This window comes from Aphelocoma coerulescens, chromosome 1 (assembly GCF_041296385.1).
Source record: "Aphelocoma coerulescens isolate FSJ_1873_10779 chromosome 1, UR_Acoe_1.0, whole genome shotgun sequence".
Lineage (NCBI taxonomy): Eukaryota > Metazoa > Chordata > Aves > Passeriformes > Corvidae > Aphelocoma > Aphelocoma coerulescens.
In genome coordinates, this window is record NC_091013.1 from 11116017 (window position 1) to 11122780 (window position 6764).

At 48.0% G+C, this 6764-nt stretch overlaps 1 pseudogene; it reads left to right on the forward strand.

The window, feature by feature from the left end:
• The first annotated feature begins 858 nt into the window (after window positions 1–858).
• LOC138110501 (pre-mRNA-splicing factor 38A pseudogene) lies at window positions 859–1960 on the forward strand (annotated as a pseudogene).
• Window positions 1961–6764: the final 4804 nt, after the last annotated feature.

Consider the following 6764-nt stretch of genomic DNA (forward strand, 5'->3'; position numbering starts at 1 on the left):
TCCCTGAGGAAGTTAATATAAGAATAGAATTGTTGTCCAATAAATGCAGAATTTGTAGCATTGTTTGAGGCTCGTGCTTGGGCAGGAGCGGGGTAAATCCTGTGTGCACTACTGTTGTGGGAGGTCCATGTCAGGCAGAAAGGGTGACTGGAGCGAGGGATTGACAGCTTCATCATTTCAGTAACCAGACCATCATCATCCTCCCACCAGCAGGCCTCAATTCTGCTTTGCCAACACACCTGAAGCCAACGGTGAAATGGGGTATACACACACCCTCACCAGTGACACCCCCACAACCTGCTCTCCTCAGCCTGCTGAAGCCTGTAAGATGACTAGACACTGGTCCCAGGCAGGGGGAAGTGCCACCAGGGTCAGCCCTGCTCACCAGCTCCCCAGGTCGCAGCAGCCAGGAGTGACCCCTGTGCTGTGCAAAAGCCACACAGCAAGTCTTGTGCCCGTGGCCACTGCACAGGATTTTCTGGCAATAGAGCTACTAAAACCTCTGGTGGGCAGTCTTGTCACTTCTATTTCCACTCTTTGCACTTAATCTATTGTTTAGTGTGCTGGGTTACAACGTGGGGTGTAACTAAACTCTGAATTCTAGCCCCACTGCATTATTCCTGATGAACACTTAATGGTGGGTGTCTTGCAACAGCTGCCCGGGGCACACCCGACCCCCCAGGCTGCAAGCCAGGTGTCAGATAAGGGAAAGATCAAACCCTTCAGCAGGCCAGTGTTTCTTTGTCTTCACAAATGTATTCAGCTGTGACAGCCACACCGGCCTAAGGGACTTATCTCTGCCAATGGCCCATAATGGCTCAAAGGCCCCAATGGGCAGCTGTATCGACCTAGGCCATCAAGGAGTACCCAAAATACCCTGTGACTCATAGGATTACATCATTACATTGTGAAATTCCTTGCCCCAGGGGAGATACTGAACCTTCCTGCCTGAATCTGACCATATATAATCTGGGCACTTTGGGGACTTAGAGCAACCACCACTGGACAGATCCAGAGGAGGACCAGACCTTCCACAAGAGGACCACTGCTTTTGACAGGACTGCAATCATCGCTTCACCAGGACTGCAACCACCACCCTGACCACCATTTCTCCCGCTGGTTTACCTTCAAACCAGCCGAGCCATAGGGAAAAGAAAACAAAACAGGCGCTGTGTCCACACAAACCATCACTGAGCCAGGACAGCCTAAGCGGGTAGCAGTCACCCCTGTTCAGAAAAGGAAACCCAAGACCAAATCGGCCTGCACAGTGACTGACAAGGAGGAGGCAGAAGGTGGCACAGCTCTTCACGGAAGGGGAACTGAGGAGAGCTGAGTTTGGAGCTGCGAGTGGGGCTGTCCAGCATCTGTCATGGCCAACCACACAGTGAGGGACGCGCACAGCATCCACAGCACCAACCCGCAGTACCTGGTGGAGAAGATCATCCGCACCCGCATCTATGAGTCCAAGTACTGGAAGGAGTGTTTTGGCCTCACAGCTGAGCTGGTGGTGGACAAGGCCATGGAGCTGAAATACGTGGGGGGCGTCTATGGAGGGAACATTAAACCCACGCCCTTCTTGTGCCTGACACTGAAGCTGCTGCAGATCCAGCCCAAGAAGGACATCATCATGGACTTCATAAAGAACGAGGACTTCAAGTATGTTCAAATGCTTGGAGCGCTGTACATGAGATTGACAGGCACTGCCATTGACTGCTACAAGTACCTGGAACCACTGTACGATGACTATCGGAAAATAAAATGTCAGAACAGAAATGGGGAACTTGAGCTGATGCATGTGGATGAATTTATTGATGAGCTGCTCCATGAGGCACGTGTATGTGATATCATCCTGCCTCGACTGCAGAAATGGTATGTCCTGGAAGGAGCTGAGCAACTCGAGCCTCGTGTTAGTGCTCTGGCAGAAGACATGGATGATGTAGAATCTAGGGGGGGGGGATGAGGAGGACGAGGAGGAGGAGGAGGAGGAGGACGAGGACGAGGACGAGGACGAGGAGGAGGACGAGGAGGAGGACGAGGAGGAGGACGAGGAGGAGGACGAAGAGGAGGACGAGGAGGAGGACGAGGAGGAGGAGGACGAGGAGGAGGATGAGGAGGAGGATGAGGAGGACGAGGAGGAGGATGAGGAGGACAAGGAGGAGGATGAGGAGGACGAGGAGGAGGATGAGGAGGAGGAGGACGAGGAGGACGAGGAGGAGGAGGAGGATGAGGAGGACGAAGAGGAGGAGGACGAAGAGGAGAGGACGAGGAGGAGGAGGACGAGGAGGAGGAGGAGGACGAGGAGGAGGAGGAGGACGAGGAGGAGGACGAGGAGGAGGAGGATGAGGAGGAGGACGAGGAGGACGAGGAGGAGGACGAGGAGGAGGAAGAGGAGGATAAAAAGCTGAAACGAATCCTGTCTCCTGACCACCACAGAAGAGGGTACAGAGACCTGGACAAACTCTGCAGATCTCCAGTGGTGCAGTACAGGCAGAGCCGGAGCAGGTCTCCAAGAAGGCACAGCTGCTCTCGAAAGAGAAGAAGGCCCTCACTGTGCCAGGAGAGGCATCATAACAAAAGCCCAAGATGGCACCAGAGTAGATCCCAGGACAGGTGCCAGAGACCAAGATCTAAATCACCAGTGCATCACCGTAGTCACAGACACATTCCATTGTGACATTCCCTGCCCTGGGGGAGGAACTGGACCTTCCTACCTGAATCTGACCATGTATCATCTGGGTGCTTTGGAGACTTGGGACACCACCACCACTGGACAGACCCAAAGGAGGACCTGAACTTTCACAGGAGGATCACACCTTCCACAGGACCACTGCTTTCAACAAGACGGCAACCATCAATTCCCCAGGACTGCAACCACTGTTTCATTGGACTGCCACCACCACCCTCACCCTGACCAGCAGGGTGCCAGGCTGTACTCTGTGGGTTTAAACCAGTTTTTCTGTATCACTGCATTTATTGTAACTTGTGGTGTTGTATTTCCCACTGATTCACATTTTAAATCTATGCCTTTCACATTGTTCCCCACCCTTTCCCCCGCCTCTAGCCCTGGCCACTCCCTCTGGCTCTCCCTGTTAGTTCCTGTACCCCAACTCCGCCCATGTACCACCCCTGGGCCCTGAGGAAACCCCCCCTGCTCCCTGACCACCAGGTCTCCCTGCCTCTGGGAATCAGCTTGTCATCATGCAATAAAGGTTCCTCTGAGGCCCACATGGAGGGACCTTTCCTGTTACTGTGTTGTGGGGCTGACAGCTAGCGGGAGCTGGTATGCGACGCCATCTGGAAGGACTATGGAAGAGCGGAACTGCTCTGTCCTAAGCACCCTCACAGCGCTTCCTGAGAAGGCTGCGGCTTGCTAAACCAAACCGAGCACTGCAACAGTAATTCTGTTATATTGTAACACCCACCTGAAATCTCTCGCATCCACTGGTTTGCTTTCAAAGCAGCACATTTAGTCATGGGAAGGAGAAAAAAGATGTCCTTGGGTGTAAGGATATGGAGCAGCAAGGAGTCCCCAGGCAGGTGCAACGGAGGACTTTCATTCACAAAAAACCTGGCCTTTTTATGCCATTAGTCAGTTGTTAGTTTACATAGTTTTAAGGCACAACAAACCCAATTTAACCAACCACCATACACCATGGTGTGGGCACGAGGCATTCATGCAGCATGCCTCACTTCCTCTATCCTAGCTGAGCCATTCTCCCACAGTCCATTTCTACTTAGGCTAAGTAACAGGCCGGAGCCATGGTTTTACCAGGCCTTCCCTTTACAAAGCTCTACCTATCAGTCACACTTGGGCACTGCCATACTGCTCCAACAAGTGAGGAAAATAAGGAGAGAACATCCTGTCTTCTCTTGATCCCAGTTCATAGTCTTGGTAACTACTGGGGTAAACATTTCATCAGATCTAACCATGGCCCAGTCAACACCTAGGCATGTGCCCACATCCCCAAAACTTCCTCACTTATTCCCACTTTCTCCAATGAAGTTTCAGTGTTTGAAAATAACCAAAGAAGTTGTTTAGAAGTAAATTTAGTTATTCATGAGCAAAGAAGACCTGAGCAAACCCCAAAGACATGTATAGACCCAATCAACTGCCCAGTACAAAATATTTATCCTGAAGCAGCTACGTGTGGCAGTGCAGGTGGCTCCAGCCACTCTTTGTCCTGAGGAGAACACAGACAAGCAGCTGTGGTGGTCAGCAACCCAAGTTTAGCATCTACCTTCAGTCATGGTGAGAACCCATGATTCCCTTGTTCTGCCTTTTGCATGTTTTTCCATGATTAGTTAATGTTTTCCCCTCCCTGTTTTATGTATGAAGTTATGTATATTCATTTCCCTTCTTTAATATGTATCAGTTCTAGAAAGTTCCTTGTTCCTTGACGTCCCATTGGATCCTTCCCTCAGTCCCTCCTATGTGTTGTTCCCATTGGTTCCCTTCCTGTCAATCCCACCTGCTTGTCTCTATCCCATTGGCTGAGATTCCTCTCCCCACCTATTCTGTACCCAGTATAAGATCCCTGGACCCTCCCACCAATTGGCCTCTTCGACCCTGTCTTTTCAGAGGAATAAACCTGTCTGGAACACACATGGAGAGTCCCCTCTCTTTCTTCTTTGCCTTTCCCTGTGTGCCTGCCTGACAGCGACAGGAGGATCCAGCCCCTTTTGGGTGAGGGGCTCTGCCCCTTTTCATTGTGTGTTGGGCACTGAGTGCCGCCTTCCAGAGGGGATTCAGCGTTGACCTCTGGGCTTCGTTGTGTCGGCACGTGAGGGGTAAAACCCCCTTCTGCCAGCTCCCAGTGGCTGAAAAACCCTCCAGCTACATAAACATCATTTGGGTGATTTCAAATGACTGTTCAGGGCTTGGAATAGAAATGTTCTCAGAAAAAGTTTTTTCTAACCAGCAATTAAATTCTGGGGTTTTAACTGCCTTTGGGGTATTTTGTACAAGTGCCGCTCATTAGCCCCATCAGGAAAAGCAGGAAGAGAATGAAGGTTATTTTGAAACTAAAATGAGCACTCAAAGAAAAGTACACTGGGTCAGAATTTAATCTGGAGCTGATCACTCATTACAGTTAATAGGTAATAGATTTGTGACAGAATATAAATAATAGAAGTCCCACCATGCAGTCTGGAAAGCACAATAATTGCAAGGATTTTACATATTCATCCACCTACTCACATTTTGATTTTAGAATAATTTTTTGACTTCTCACATTCTAACAATGAACTGCTGTTTTCAATTTTCTGTGCCCCCAATAGAAAAAAAAATCAAACTACAACTTTTCAATGATTCATTTTGTTACAGATCAAATCCTGAAAAGCAGAAAATACCATTTAATTTTAAAAGGGAATAAAAATTAAAAATCAGCTATTTGACATATTACAAGTGTATGAAACACTGTAAGTTTAAGATTCTCTTTCAACACTTCACAAAGGGAGGCAATGGAAAAATAATTAACTTCAAGTAGAATAATCCTGACCTACTCACGCTACTCTACATCACAGAGAAAAAGAAAAGATACATAACGAGAAGATAATCCCTTGAAACCCAACAGACCTTCTATCTGAGAGCTGTCTTCCTAAGTCCAGTTAGAGGACATAAACATGCTGCCAAGTCCAACAACTCAAACACTACATGATTTGAAAAATAGAATTATTTTTGTCTTCTTCTTGAAGCTTGAGAAGAGGTGAAAACTAGAAGCCTTAAATGCATACATATAGACATAAGCATACATGCAATTGATATTTTTAACCCACAACTCTAAGCACTGAGAAACTTGTATTAAAATAATTAAAGTTATCAGTGGCAATCCCATTAGGTGGAAGAGCAATCCCTAGGGAGGGAGAAAGTGGAAAAGCAAAAAATCAGTGGCTGAGAAACCAGCTGCAGTCCCCTGGAGGAAGGGAATAAACCCTTTGTCCTGCCTGTGCTCCTTAGGATATGCACCTATCTCATTTGGTAAATGCACCATCCCTGGGGCAGTGCTGACACGGCATGACTTTCCTCACCAATTAAAAGGTTGGCAGTGAAAAACACCCACCCCTATCCCTCTGGGATGATCAATATATTAATTAAGAGCTTTACCTTCCACCACAGAACCACAACTGTATCACTGAAACCTGTTTGGGGCACAGCTGTAAATAATTAAATGCCACAGGCTGTGACTCATTTATTGATCATCCAGGAGTGCCACCAGGACTTTTCCTAATGCATAAAACAAAGAGCAGCAGGATCTCCTATTGCCAGAGGAATGAGCAGTAATCAGGAGAAAAGCATGTATCAGGTGAAGGAGTATGGAAGAACAGGGAAGTTCATCTTTACTATAACATGGAGTACAGTAATACCCAGATAATACTGGATCCTGACCATCAGAGGGAACAAATAGAGACAGGCTGGCAATTCCTCTGCTTTGTGACCTTTTCCAGATGTATGCTCAATGATGGCACTTTGTGTCTGACTGGAGCTAATCCTGCAAAATCTGGTCTTCAGCTACCGCCCCAAAGAAATTCCTCTTTGCTTGGCAACAGCTCCTTCCTGGGGAGAGCAACAAGCAGCAGCTGCTGCAAAAGGCTGAGCCTTTCCCTTTCTTATTTCTCAGAAACCATAAAAATTTCTTTATCTGCAAAGACAAGCACAAAAAGCAGTAGAGAGAAAGACAAGGCCCCATAAAAACCATTTCTATTTGTCCTTCCTCCTGCCAGTGGATCACAGAAAGGAAGAAAAAGAGATTGGGGTAAGATGAGGA